Raw genomic sequence first — 15,059 nt, forward strand, 5'->3', positions numbered from 1 at the left:
TTTGAGTTAGTCTGTGTTATTTTCTTCAGTATTTTTTTGGGTCTCCTTTAGCAAGCTGTTGATTCGTTTTTCATGATTTTCTTGCATCACTCTCATTTCTTTTCCCCATTTTTCCTCTACTTCTCTTACTTGATTTCTAAAATCTTTTTTGAGCTCTTCTATGGTCTGAGACCAATTCAAATTTTTCTTGGAGGCTTTGGATGTAGGAGCTTTATTTTGTTGTCTTCTTCTGGTTGTATGTTTTGATTTTCTTTGTCACTAAAGCACAATTCTATAGTCTGGTTTTTTCCCCAGTGTTTGTTCATTTTCCCAGACAGTTACTTGACTTTTTAACTCTTTGTTAAGGTAGGATTCTGTTTCTAGAGTGGAGGGTGTACTTTCCCAAGTTTTAGGGCTTTTGTGCAGCTGTTTTCAGAGATATTTCTAGGGACCTGTAAATTTTCATTTCTTCCAAGGTGATATGATCAAAGGAGAGGTTTTTACTCATCTCCTGACCTGTGCTCTGGTCTGTGAGTGACCACAAGCATTCTTTTCTGCCTTGGAACTGTGAGGAGGATTCCTTCTCTACTGCAACCACAAGTTTCACCATGTCGGTGCTCCTCCTCACCCCAGGACTACCACCCAGGACTGAGACCCAGATCCAAGCATGCGCAAAGCAAGAGAATCCTGCCTCATGGTCAGCAAAGAGGTCCCCCTCTGATTAGCCACTTGCTCCCCCCACCAACTGTGGGCTGAGAGCTCTGGAAACAGCTGCTGCTGCTGCCACCACTACCCCTTAGGGTTGGAGCTGGACCATATTCCTCTCTCACCCAGGACCAAAAGACCTTTCCTAGTGACCTTCTAAGTTGTCTTTTGTGTTTGTGGGTTGAGAAGTCTGGAAACTGCCACAGCTGCCATTGATTCAGTCCTCTGAAGTGGCTCCGGGTTTAATGGGGCCCTGTCTACCCTGGCGAGTTTTGCGCTGGACTGTGCTCCTCTCTCATCCTGGTGTAGCAGACTTTTCCTAACAACCTTCCAGGTTGTCTTGGGCTGAAAATTTGTTTCACTCTGTCATTTTGTGGGTTCTGCTCTAGAATTTATTTAGAGCCATTTTTTACAGGCATTTGGAAAGGTTTGGGGAAGAGCTCAAGCAAACTCCTGCTTTTACTCTGTCATCTTGGCTCCGCCCCCTGGAAATCACTTTTTTTTGGTAAACTTTAAAGCAGTAGTTTTCAAATTGTGGTCCAGGGAGCCTCGGGGATCTCTAAGACCCTTTCAGGGAGTCCATGAAGTCAAAACTATTTTCATAATTATACTAAGATGTTTTAAATTTCTAATGTGGTAAATGTCAATAACTATAATGACATAAACAAAAACTCTTTAGAGGTTCCTCAATTACTTCTAAGTGTAATATAATAATACTAGCTGATGTTTATATAGTGCTTACTATGTGCCAGGTACTGGGCTACGTGGTGTTGTTGTGGGGCAGTTAGGTTGTACAGTAGATGGAATTCTGGGCCTGAAGTCAGGCAGACTCATCTTCCTGATTTCAATCTAGCCTTAGACACTGACTAGCTGTGTGACCTTGGGCAAGTCACTTCACCCTGTTTGCCTCAGTTTCCTCTTCTGTAAAATGGAGAAGGAAATGGCAAACCACTCCAGCATCTCTGCCAAGAAAACCCCAAATGTCATGAAGAGTTGGACATGACGGTGCTAAGTGCTTTACAGTTATTATCTCATTTGATCCTCGCGACTCTGCTATTATGATTCCCATTTTACAGATGGGGAAACTGAGGCAGACATTGGTTAAGTGACTTGCTTAGGGTCACACAGCTAGTAAGTGTCTGAGGTCATCCATATTTGGACTCAAGTCTTCCTGGCTCCAGACCCAGTGCTCTATCCCCTGTGCCATCTAGCTGAGTATAAAAGGGCCTAAAACCAAAGAAGTCTGAGAACTGTTGCCTTAAAGCATTACAGAAAGGGGAGTTATAATTATGATAACTCTGGACTGTCTGAACAAAAGTGTGGTCCTTATCTTCCTCTTGCCAACCTATGCTTTGGACGAGTAGCCTTCCTGCGCTCTGGGATCCCTCTTATCTTCTGGTTTCTAGGCCACTATTTGTCTTGAATTCTGTAGACTGTGTGCCACCCCCACATCCTTGCTTTGTTTCTCCCAGACCTCACAACTGGCTCCTTTCCAAGCTCCACCACTGGTCATGGCCCTGGCTACATAGAAAAGGGAGAGGCCGAACCTTCTCCATCCCCACTAGGCCTGAGCAGCGTCACACAAAGTCAAGTTGAGGTTGCCCTCCAGGTGATTCTGATTTTCCCTAATAAATCTGTCCCTTGCCTTCCTGCCCATCTTCCAAAGGAGCGCTTCCTACTCTTTCTCTCATGCCCCTTTTCAACCTTTTGCCTCCTTTTCCTTTTCCTTCTTTCCTCCCCACTTCCCATCCCCACCCTTATGACTTCAAGTTTATCTCCTGCCAGGTGGAGGTCTCCTCCCCTCACCCTCTAAGCTCCCTCCTCCTCCCTCTCCCCTTCCAGCCAAATCCAGGAAAGGCCCTGAACCCAGCCATTCACTCTTACTCTGTAGATGGATTCAACTTCAGCTAATACGAATTCACATTTCCTATGAAGCTCTGGGGTTTGCAAATACTTGGCCTACCTACATTAGAGGGTCTCTGGGAGGATCAAATGAGATGACAGATGTAAATTCCTATGTAAACCTCAAAGCTTTAGATAAATGCCAGTTATTATTATTGTTCTTTTGTAATGAAGGTGTCAGGAGGTAAGAGATTAAGGCACTGCCCCTCCCGCTGGTAGTGACATTTCAAAACAGGGGCTTTTAGAAGCCTGCAGAACCTTCAGTACCGCAATGGGCAAACCACTGAACACCAGAGCTGGAAGGGACGTAGGACACAGGACACAGAGTGTCAGGGCAGGAAGGGACCTCTGAGATTGTTTGGTCCAGAGGGTTCTTAAACTTTTTGGCCTTAGGAACCCCTTTTCACTCCTAAAAATGAATGAAGACCCCAAAGGGGTGTGCTGCTTTTAGATAGCCAATCCTTAAATTTTCAATGTGATCATTTATACTTCAGAAATTGATTAATTATTTTGTTGATTGTCTGGACTTAAGCAAGTATTAATAATGCAGATTAAACTTAAAATTGTATGTGTATACATTTCCCCTCAGGAGAGAGCCTGATTGTTAAACATTTACCAGCACACTGTAGTCTTGCTTTATAGACATTGCTTGAGCTCCCTGGGAGTGTGGTAGAAGGCTGAGGGAACGATGTCATCACCAGGCTAGAGGCCTGGTGACTATGGGATGATGATGATGATGATGATGGTGATAATTGGCATTCATATAGTGTTTTAAGACTTGCAAAATGTTTTATCTCCATTATCTTGTTTGAAACTCACAACACCCTTGGGACCCTCCCCAAAGATCATTTGTTTATATGGGTTATATTTACAGATATTTACTTCATTAGAAATTAAAATTTCTTGGTATTGCTATGAAAATGTCTTGAGGTCTCCCCAGGGGGAGCCCTACTTTGAGAACCATTGATCTAGTCCAATTTCCTTGTTTACTTGAGGACACTCATGTCCAGAAATGGAAAGTGCCTTCCTCAAGTGAGTTAGAATCATTCAGTGAATAAGCATTTATTAAGCACCTACTATGTGCCAGCCACTAGGCTAATCACTGGAGATATAAAAAGAGACAAAAGACTGCCCCTATTCTCCAGGAGCTGACAATCTAATATGGGTGACAATATGCAAACAACTATTTACAAACAACCATGTATAGAGGGAAGACACTAGAATTAAGAAGAAATTGGGAAAGACTTCTATAGAAGGTCAGATTTTAGCTGGGACTTGAGGGAAGCCAGGAGGTTAAGATGAGGAGGGAAAGCATCCTAAGCCAGAGAGAACACATGGAGCTGAGAGATGGAGTATCTTGTTTGAGGAATAGCAAGGAATCCAGTGAGACTGGATCCAAGACTACACAGAGAATGTAAGGGATAAGAAGACTAGAAAGGTGATTTGGGGAAAGGGAAAGGGAAGGGTCCTAGGTTATGAAAGGCTTTGGATACCAAACAGAGGATTTTATACTTGATTTTGGAGTTGATTCTGGAGCCACTGGAGGTTATTGACTAAGGGGCTGATGTGGTCAGATCAGGAAGATCACTTTGGCAGTTGAATGGAGGATGGACTAGAGTGGGTGGGGGTGAGAAAGTGAGCAGTGTACGATGCATGACATCTAGGTTGCAAACCTGTGTGACTGGAAGGATGGCGGTACCCTCCACAGTAATAAGGAAATTTGGAAGGATGGAGGGTTTAGGGGAAAGATAATGAGTTCAGTTTTTGAGGTGGTGAGTTTGAGATGTCTACCAGATATCCAGTTGGGAACATCTGAAAGGCTGTTGGAGATGTGAGCAGAGAACTTAGGGCTGGATAAGCAGATCTGAAGGTGATTGGCATAGAGATGAAATTGAATCCATGGGAACTGAAGAGATCACCAAGTGAAATAGGATAGAAAGAGAAGAGAAGATGGCCCAGGACAGAAGCCTAGTCAGAGACAGAGTTCAATATGCACTTGAGAACTGTATACCCAATCCTGGGAAGGACATGGGAAAATGATGAAGGGCAGTCCTCATCTTTCAGAAGTTTTTGACCCAAAGCCAGTGGCCTTCAGGAAGATTCCCATGTGCTATTGATTGTACTAGAAGTATGGAGTCCTGCTAGAGTAGATGCTTATTGATTGGGGAACAGTCAAACAAATTGTGGCAAATAAATGAAATGGAATACTTCTTTAGTTTAAAAATGACGAATATGATGAGTATAGAGAGCACGGGGAAACTTGACAATAAACAATCCTGCTGTGGGACAGAGAGCAGAGTATGTCAACACAGCTTGGGACCCTTCTGTGGGCAGTTCATTTTCATCCCCCCCCCCCCCCCCCGCCAACACTCAGCTCTCTGAAAAGAGAAAAATTTAGAGCTGTTCCTCCTAAGATTAAAGAGAGGGTAAAGTGGAGTTTTCCTAGGTCTACTTCTAAGGGTTTCTTACTTTACTTTTCTGAGACTCAGTTTCCTCTTCTATAAAATGGGCATAAAACTATCTGCACTACCAATCTCACAGAGTTGTGAGAAAAATGATTTTGAAGTTTTAATGAAGATTGCAAGTGGGATTTTTTTTATTAGAGATAGAAGGCACCCTTAAAGATCATCTAGGGCTAGGACAAACCCCTCATTCTACAGATTAGGGAACAAGGGCCAGAGAGAAGAAGAGATTTCCCTTAGGTCACGGTAAATTAATTGAGGAGCTGGAATAAGTCCTGGCCCGATGAGCCCCTGCTGTGCTGTGTCTTATGTGTATATTTCTCATGAATGGGACTCTGGCCTTCTATATTGGATCTAAATGGGGTCAACCCCGGGGAGAATTGTGAATGAGGGAAAGTACGGCTTGGTGACTGACTCTCTAAGTGTCTGCGCATTTAAAAGCCTCTCTATAAAGCTCTCTCCAGCTGCTTCCTCTCAGGCCCCTGGCATCCGGACAAGACACAGAGAAAGCCTGCATCACTGCTGTTAGTTCATGTTTATTTTTGGTATGGGGCCACCTGGGCGGGGCTAGGTGCCCAGTGTGGCAAAGTTCCTTTTAGCGAAGGGAACCTTCCTCAGAGGGGAAAGGTGGGCCTTGGAAAGGTTTAAAATAAATAAAAATAAGCTTCACTTTAACCAAGTGATTAAGCCTTCTCTATTACTGTTTCCACCTATTCCTGTCCCTTGTCCCTGACTCAGACCTTCCCTACTTCCTTGGGCACTTGGGTAAGGATGGTACATTGGTGTCAAGGGACATCTCTATCAGGAGACATACGAGTTGGTGACCTCTGGAGAGTGATGTGAGGGAGAGCCGGAAGGCCCATGCACCATCTTTGGGAGTACACTATTCAAAATGCCACATGGGGATGTCATGGCAGAGGAAAAAAAGCTCTTTGCAGAGTGAGGGTGAATTGAGGTTCCAGGCCAGCTGTATCACAGACATTTTCTTTTTATTGATTATCTTTAGCTTTTATATTGTCTTTATTTCCAAATATAGCTTTCTGCTCCCTCCCATCCCCAGAGGGGCCAGCCTGAATTTGACAGTATAGGTGTTGTTGTATACCCATAATTCCCCATTTCTACAACTCTTCCCCTTCATCTTTTTTTTTCAGGTCTCAGTCGGCATTGCCTTCTATCACTAAGTTCTATGATTGTCACCAGGCTGTATGATATTCAAAGTCTAAACCCTTAGGGATAGAAATGAGAAAAATCCACTTTGCTCTCGCTTTAATCTTAGGATGAACAGTTCTGAATTCTTCCCTTTTCAAAGAGCTGAGTGTAGAGGGGTGGTGTGGGATGAAAACGAACCGCCCACAGAGAGGTCCCAAGCTATGCTGACATACTCTGTTCTATGTCCCAGGGCAGGAGTGTAGGTTTGGTTCTAAAACACCCTTGGTGGAGTGGGAGTAGGCAGGGCAGGGGGAAGTGTTGGCTTCTGTCCTAGACCAACAACATGAGAGGGTGGTGGGAAGGAGGAGAGCCCATCCAAGAGACGGGAAGAAACTGTTTGTGTCTGAAACCCAATTCAATTCTATTAGACTGAGGAGGCCTTGTCACCAGCTCAGGCTGACTTCACTCCTTCCCATGCCTCGCCCTACCTAGTCAGTCCCACTGTCTAACTTAGCTCTGTTTGTCAGTGCCTATGTTTCTGTTGTGTGAAATCTTAGAATGTTAAGAGCTGGGAAGACCCTCAGAGTCTAGTGAGACCCTACATTTTATAGAGGAAGGAATGGAGGCCTGCAGAGGAAAAATTACTTGCCCCTGGTTAGATAGTAGCAGAATCTAGAGTCTAAACCTAGGAACCTCAAATAAATGTTTAATTGACCTGGGTGCCATACTTCAAGTCACCCCCTCTCCTTTAGCATGGCCTAGAAAAGCAGCTTGCTGGAATTTAGTCTGCCTTGCCCGTCAACATCCAGAAAGTCTGACATAGATGTGAGAGGGCATGTACACAATCCAGAGCAGTGCCATGGAAAGAGACCAACAGTCAGGACACCTGTGTTCTAGCCTCTAGCTCAGTTGCTAATATGACCTTGGATAAGTCATTTCTATATGACTTCCTCTGACCTTCGGTTTTCCCAAATGCACAATGAATGGGTTGAATGAGGTACTGTCTTAGGTCAATTCTAGCTTCAAATCCGATGGTACACTTGTGATATCCTGTGATGTCACCTCCTAGGGTGTCCCATTTCCTTGTCTTTCAGATGGAGAATAGAATTTCTGCCCTGCCTCCCTCACAAGAGTTTTGTGATGACCACGTATGATCAAAGTTGGGGGAGTACTTTTTAAAAAAATGTAAAGCACCGTGTACAACGAAATCATCATCCCTCCCTCCTGTCCGAACCTCAGTTACCCTGTCTCTAAAACAAGAGGGTTGGGCATCTGTAAAATAAGGGCATAATTTCCAAGGATCTTTCCAATGCTAATACTCAATGATCTACAGTCCCTCCTAGCTCTGATACTCCGTGTTTTCTGTTCTAAAGTGCTTCCATCTCAAGAAGCCTATATTCTAAGGACCTTTTCCAGCTCTGGCCTTCTATGTTCTACATTCTAAGGTCATTTGAATTTCCAACAGTCTATGTTCTAAGGCAGGGGTGGTGAATCTGTGGCCTCAAGGCCATGTATGGCCCTCTAGGTTAGTGCAGTCTCCAGTGCAGCCTCCAGTGAGTTCCAGTCTTACAGAAGAAATCCTTTTATTAATGGGATTTGTTCTGTGTAGTTTGGATTCAGTCAAAGGGCCCACTGGAAGACCTACAGGGCCACATGTAGCCTTGAGGCCACAGGTGCACCACCCCTGTTAAGGTCTCTCCTAGTTCTGACATTTTGTATTCTGTTTCTCATAGTCTCACCTATACCTGGGTGTTCAGAGACATTCAGCTGCCATGGAGCTCTGTAAACTCATTTCCCAACATCTGCTTCAGAGAACTTTTGCTTACACAAGGCAATGTAGCACGACTATTTGCTTTGTGGGACCCTAGGTAAAGAAGTGGTTAAAAGAAGAGGATTTTGGACCAGTTGGACATTTGTCTTTCCAGAAACCCCAGCACACTTTCATAATCACACATAAAACCACCTTTCTTCTCATATCATGGCCTTATCTATGCACCTTTGTCCAGGGGCAGATAGGCGGCACATATCTTGCCCTTTCTTTGGTTGTTGGGTGGCAGGGCAGCAAGAGGCCTTACAGACACTAGAAGCTACCTCAAAGAGAGGAACTTTGCTCTAATCAAAATGAGAAAAGGGACGTGAGCGATCATTTGAAAAATGAGTCAGTGAGGGTGAGAGAGGTTAAAGGGCTTGATTGGGATGAGAACTGAGAGACCTGGGACATCTGAGTGAATCCGGAGTTAGCTTTCCTGTCTTTGTTAAGTTGCTGGGAGCAAGATTCATAGACCTTGCCAAAGGAACGTACATAGAATACTTCTCTCTTCCTGTATTCCAAATTCACAGAGGCAGATCTAAGCCAGAAGGAACCCCAGAGAGCATCGAGTCCAACTCTTATCTGAATAAGAATTTCTTCTATATGGTCTTAATAAATGACCAGTTATCCAATCACTATAGTAAAACCTTCAGTGATAGGGAGCTCATTAGCTTCCAAAATAGCCCATTTCACTTTTTGAAAGTTCTAATTATTAGAATATTTTCCCTTATATTAACCCTAAATTAATGTCTTTGAAACTTCCATTTGTTGTTCCTAGTCTTGCCCTCTAGGGTCAGGTACGAAAAGGCCTTCAAATATATAAGACAACAAACATGTCCTCTTTAAGTCTGTTTTCCAGGCTAAACATCCCTAGTTTCTTAAGTGAAAGTTTGAATGCCACAGTGTTCCATTCCTGCCAAGTGCATCTATGCTGATTGCCTTTCTCAGGATACACTCCAATTTGCCAGTGTCCTCAGATTGATGGTCCTTTGGAGATATTGGTGGAGGGGAGATTTTAGGGTTAGACCCAAATAACCAACGAGCCTAGCAATACTGACCTTGGGGCAACATGAGTGCTCTATGACCCCTCTGGCATGTGTGCGCGTGTGTGTGTGTGTGTGTGTGTGTGTGTGTGTGTGTGTGTATAACTACAATATTTTCACAATGTTCTTCTCACTACTTGTCCCCAACCCCTTGAAGAGGAGGGTGGCACCTAACATCATAAGACTGCTTCAGGTTTGAGTTGTTGGGATTGGGAGGGAAGGAGACAACTCAGTACTGAAAAAAAAAAAAAGATTGCTTCAGGCATGGGATCTGGGGAGATAAAAGAGAAGTAGGGAAGTTGATAGGATCAGAAGCTTCTGGGGTTTATTTGAGAGGTTGGATGAATCTCTAGGGCTACCAGATCAGCCACTGTTGGGTTGGGTTATCAGGGCCTAAGGTAAGAAGAAAGGAACCAGCCTTAGCCATGGGGTTCTCTCCACAGTCTACTACAACCTTTGGGATATACAGGGAAAGAAGAGGAAAGGGACGGAAAAGGAGAGTTTGAGAAATAGCCTGGGAAGAAGGGAGGGAAAGGGGCAGGATAGTGACTCCAGGGCAAGAGAGCACTAATCCTGGCCCTTTGGCCCAAATCACCTCTGGCCAGGTGGCATCTCCAGGCAGCTGGGCTTGATCACAGGAAGCCAACGTCTTATGCAATATTTGTTGGTTTTAATAGATGCTAGGCCACTCAGCAGAGAGTCCTAGGATTTAGACCTCATTGTTCCCTGCCTAGGAAAGAATGTGGGGATTTGGTAAAAAGTCAGGAGACCTGTCACTAACTCACTATGGGATCTTTGACAAATCTTATAGCTTCTCTGTACCCCAGTTTTCTTATCTGTAAAACATGTGGCCTATTTCCTTCACAGGATTGTTGTCAGGACAAGATGTGAGAAAGGACCATATGAAAGCCCTCTGAAAAAGCCATTACTCTTCTGCTCAAAGCCTTGAGTGGCTCTGCATTGCCTATAAGGTAAAATACAAACTCCTAAGCCTGACATTAAACACACTCCACAGTCTAACTCTACAAACTTTCCAGCCATTCCCATTATTCCCCTCCACACACTCTATATACAGCGCCCATCCAATGGGCCTCCATCCTCTGTTCTCCATTCTTGTCCTGCCCTCTCTCACCTCTGGGCATCTGCAGGGGTTGTCCCTAGGCCTTACATGTCCTCCCCTCCACACCTGCACCTGGTGAAATCCTAACTTTGAGGCCCAGGGTATGTGCCACCTTCTCCAATAACAGTAATGAGAATGATGATGATGATGATGATGATGGTGGCTAAAATTCAGGTGGCACTCTTTAAAGTTTATAAATCATTCTACATATGTCATAACAATCCTGTGGGACACTTGCTATGGGAGTCAGGAAGAAACCAGTTCAAATCCTACTTCAAACACTTACTACTGGGCAAGTCATTTAACCACTCTCAGCCTCAGTTTCCTCATTTGCAAAGTGAGGATAATAACAGCACTTACCTCAGTGGATTGTTGTGAAGATCATATGAGATGAGGCACGTAAAGAGCCTTGTAAACCTTAAAGTGTTGGTTATTATGCCCTTTTACAGCTGAGGACATTGAAGCTCAGAGGAGCTTAAGCGACTAGCTCAGTCACACATCTAGTAAATGTGGGAGGTAGGACTCAACCCTCAGTCCTCAGTCTTTGTTTTTTTGTTTTGTTTTGTTTTTGAGGGGTGAAGGCAGGGCAGTTGGGATTAAGTGACTTGCCCAAGGTCACACAGCTAGTAAGTGTCAAGTGTCTGAGGCCGGATTTGAGCTCAGGTCCTCCTGACTCCAGGGCCAATGCTCTATTCACTGAGCCACCTAGCTGTTCCCTCATCCCTCAGTCTTTGTCCCTCATGGCACACTAGCTCTATGGAGTTCTTCTGATCCCTTTCAATGAAAGTGTTTTCTTCCTCTTCAGATTTTCTCAGGAGGCTTTACCAGGACCTTTCATTTGCCCCATCACATTCAGCCTTAAGGACAGGGACAGGGAGCAGACCTATTATTTCCCTGGTATAGAAGGCTCCTGCATGAGGCAAATCCTTCTTCCAATGCAGGTCAGCACCTTCTCTGAAACTTTGTTTTAGGGAATTGCCTCCACTAGGCCCTAGAGCACTGGGAGGTTAGCTTGATTTGCACAGGCTGAAATGTATTGGGGGCGGGGCGCTGTAACCTTAGGTGTCCTGTCTCTCTATCTCCTGTACCATGTTACTGCTTTATTTGGGGACACACCCACTCTCCTCTATTAAATTTTAAATTTTTGAGTATCATTTTTCTCTATGTATTTCTCTTCTAAACATAAGGCCCCACACTTAATAGGCACTTTATACATGCTGAATTGAAATTAAAAACTAAAAATCGATGTACCTGTGAACACATTGAAGGCATTGTTAGTGTAAGAGAAAACTGGCTGGTTCCCCTGCTAGCATTTAGGTATTTCTATGTACTAGAGATACTTAATATTTTACTAGAAATATTGGGTCCTGTTTGTGGGGAGGGGAGGGAAGGGAAGCCATATCTAGTCTAATAACTCTTATTTAATTCAAATACCCAGCCAGGCAAGCTCAGCCCTATGTAATGGAAGTGAGTTTGGCCATTAGGATGACCTTCACTCCAGCCTAGTGGAAGTCATGGACCTTCCCATATATTGATTAGATGGGGAAAAGGCCCTGCAGGGCTGTCTCTTTGTGGTCTCTCTCAATGGTGGTTCCCTGGGCAGCATCAGTATTCTAAGCCTGGCAGCTGAGTCTGGCTTCTTTGTCATACTAAGAGGGCACAGGTCATATTATGCAAAGATGGACTGGGTCCAGGATCTCTGAGGCCTGGTGGAAATTGGAAGTGACTGTAATGCTGGATCAGTATAGGCTGGGAGACTGGCACTGTGGTATCTAGCCTTCCCTTGTTCTGTTTATCCAAGTCCTCAACAAGCAGGGCAGAGAAGGACTTTGCCAGGCACGGTGCTCAGATGCCCTTGATATGCCTCCCTCTACCCCCAATCTCTCCAGAGTGAGGCCTACCCTAACCACTGCCTGTAACACCAGTGCAGGGAGGGACTTCCCTCTCTTACTTTATCTTCAATTAGCCATAGCCCTCCTTACAGCAGAGAAGGAAGGAGAGGCTTCTTAGAGGAGACATCCCTGCAGATATGCTGCACTGCCTAGGAGCTTGGACCCCTTTTAAAGAGTCAGTTACCACAATGGCAAGAGGACTGGAGGTCATGTCATGGAAGGATAGATCGAAGGAACTAGGGATGTTCAACCTATAGAAGAGAAGACTTAGGGGAGAGAAATATGATTGCTGCCTCCTGAAGGAGTAGGATTTGACTTGTTTTCCTTGGCCACAGAGGTCAGAGCTAGGAGCAAGCTGGGGAGGCAGATTCCTGCTGTGTGTAAGGAAAAAACTTCCTAACTACCAGCGCTGCCCAATGATGGCAACAGCTGCCCTTGGAGGTGGTAAATTGCCTGGAGATTTTCCAAAGAAGGCTGGCTGACCATTTGTCAGGGATGTTATGGGGGGAGTTCTTGGTTCAGGTATGACTTGGCTTGGACGATCATTCCTCTGAAGTGTCTTCTATCTCTGAAGTTCTAGGATTCTACATGGGGGATTCTACTTCCTTCCTTCTCCCCATGTCATGGTGACTGCTTTAACTACAGAAATGTTCTGGTCAATTCTATACAGAGAGAGGGCTTACCAGTCCATAGTTATTTTTTAAGTTATTATTGAGGATTTCTGAGCCCTCATTCTCTCCACTGTAGTGGGAGCCAAAGGTAGGCTAGGTGTTGCAGAAAACCTCATTTAGCTATTTCCTTGGCCTGGCCTTCGAGGCTCATGATCTGGCCCCACCCTACTCTCTCTGATCTTATTTCCCTGTTCCCCCAAATAAAACCCTCCAAGGTAGGTAATCCTGGATGCCTCCCCCAATCCTACACCCACCCCTAGCTCCATGCTTCTTCTCCAGTCTCAAAATGCCTTCCCCTCGTCAACTATTCAAATGATAATCCTTTGGGACCCTAGTCAAAGTGCACTTCCTCCAGGAAGCCTTCCATGACCATTCCAGCCTATGGTCAGCTTCTCTTTGCTTGAATCCCACAACTCTGCTGCCTGTCTGTGGCACAAAATCGAGTACTTAATTATGTACTACTTCTTTCCAACATGTGTCTTGTTTCCCTCCCTCAGCGACAAGATCTGTGTAGTATTTTTGTTTCCTTGTTAAGCTAGCTCAGAACTGGGTCCATAATTTAATTCAGATTGATATTGATTAATCACACACTTTGTGCAGAGCCATCTATGTACTCAAAACTGAGACTTGAGGATGAAAGACAACATAGTCCCTGCCCTTGAGGGGTTTGCCCTCTAGTAAGGGGGAATGTTCCTCCCATCCCAGTACCAAAACAAGTAGGGTATGAGTTAACGTGGGTGAAGTGGAGACCCAGGGAAAGTGCTCTTAAGAAAATTTGGGGAGGACAGAAAGGAGCAGGGAATGCTTTGTGGACAAAGTAGCACCTGAGCTGGACCTTAAAGGGAGAGGATTTTGATAAGTGGAGATAAGGAGGGAAAGCATTCCAGGCCCAGGAAGCCAGGTTAAATGTACATAGTAGAAGCACCATAAAGACTGATTTCCAGGTCCAACTAAGGATGCTGAGGCCCACTCCATCTTTGGCAGTGGGGAAGGAGGATGGAGAATGTGTGTGTGGGGGAGTGAGGATAGAATGTTCTCAAGCTTCTGGAATATGGCCTTTGACATCTCTAGACAGAACCTTTTTTAGGATTAAGTAGTTTATGGTATTCAACAGCCTTGGGCTTGGAGAGTTAATGCTACCATTTCAAGGATAGAAGACTGGGCAGTAACTGAAGGAGTCAGCTGAGAGATACCTATCATGCTCGATGAGGAGACCCTAAGTTCCTTCTCTAAGAGCCAAGGCCCTACTCAATGATGTGGTCCAGACTACATCACACTTGTCCTGGAACCCTCATTTCCCTTATATTCTTCAAGGTGAACAACCAGCTAAACATATACTAATAGACACTAGAACATAGAACATAGACTAGTAGAACTAGAAGGGACCTTATAATAAAGAATGTAAGAGCTGCAAGGAACATCAGAACATAGAATGTGACAACTTCAAGGAACATCACAGAATAGACTGTGATAAGTGCAAGGAACATTAGAATATAGAATGTCATAACTGCAAGGAACATCAGAACACAGACTGTGATCAGAGCAAGGAACATCAGAACATAGAATGTGATAAGTACAAGGAACATCAGAACATAGAATGTGACAAATGCAAAGAACATTAGAACATAGAATGTGATAACTGTAAGGAACATTAGAACATAGAATTTCAGAGCTGAAAGAGAGTTTAGGGAATAGCTCTGGTCTAACTAATTCATTTATTTTACATATTGAAAAAGTAGGGCTTAGAGTAGAAAAGTAACTTATGACACCAAGCAGAAACCCAAACTAGGAAACCTGCTGCTGAACTAGAAACTAAACCATATAGAGACAAATTCTTTTTCATCTACCCTTTTTCAGGAGATAACAGTCTTTTGTTTGATTTCAGATGGGCTGTTCTAGCATTTCCTTTTCTGGATGGCTCCATGTTTATTTTGTGATAGATTAACTTGTTGCCAAAGAGGAATTTAGGGGAAGGAGCAGGTAGGGCAGAGGTTGGTGCTGGGAACATTTTTCTGATTTGGAAAACAGCAGGCAGGAAGTCTTGCACCTGCACCTGAAGATAAGGGATGATCATTATTAACTGATGAGGTTGGGTATGCATTGTTAGAGAAAGGGCAAAAACAACTCCCCACAACATAAAAGACCAAGTATATGAGGAGAACATCTGGGGCTGATGGTCCTTGGCTAAAGGGTGGGAAGTGGACATTTTCCAACAAGACCCAGGCAACAAATACCCATGCTATGCACGTCTCCATCTCTGGGCAGGACTGGCTCTGAGCTACATGGGGGTAAGATGAGCCTTGTTATCCAGGGTGGCCAGAGGAGG

At 44.4% G+C, this 15,059-nt stretch overlaps 1 protein-coding gene across 1 annotated transcript in view; it reads right to left on the reverse strand.

The window, feature by feature from the left end:
• TGM2 (transglutaminase 2) overlaps nt 1–15,059 on the reverse strand; it is a 62,064-nt gene that overhangs the window by 39,162 nt on the left and 7,843 nt on the right. The gene's annotated exons all lie outside the window — the stretch shown is intronic.

Source organism: Trichosurus vulpecula, chromosome 3 (genome assembly GCF_011100635.1).
Source record: "Trichosurus vulpecula isolate mTriVul1 chromosome 3, mTriVul1.pri, whole genome shotgun sequence".
NCBI lineage: Eukaryota > Metazoa > Chordata > Mammalia > Diprotodontia > Phalangeridae > Trichosurus > Trichosurus vulpecula.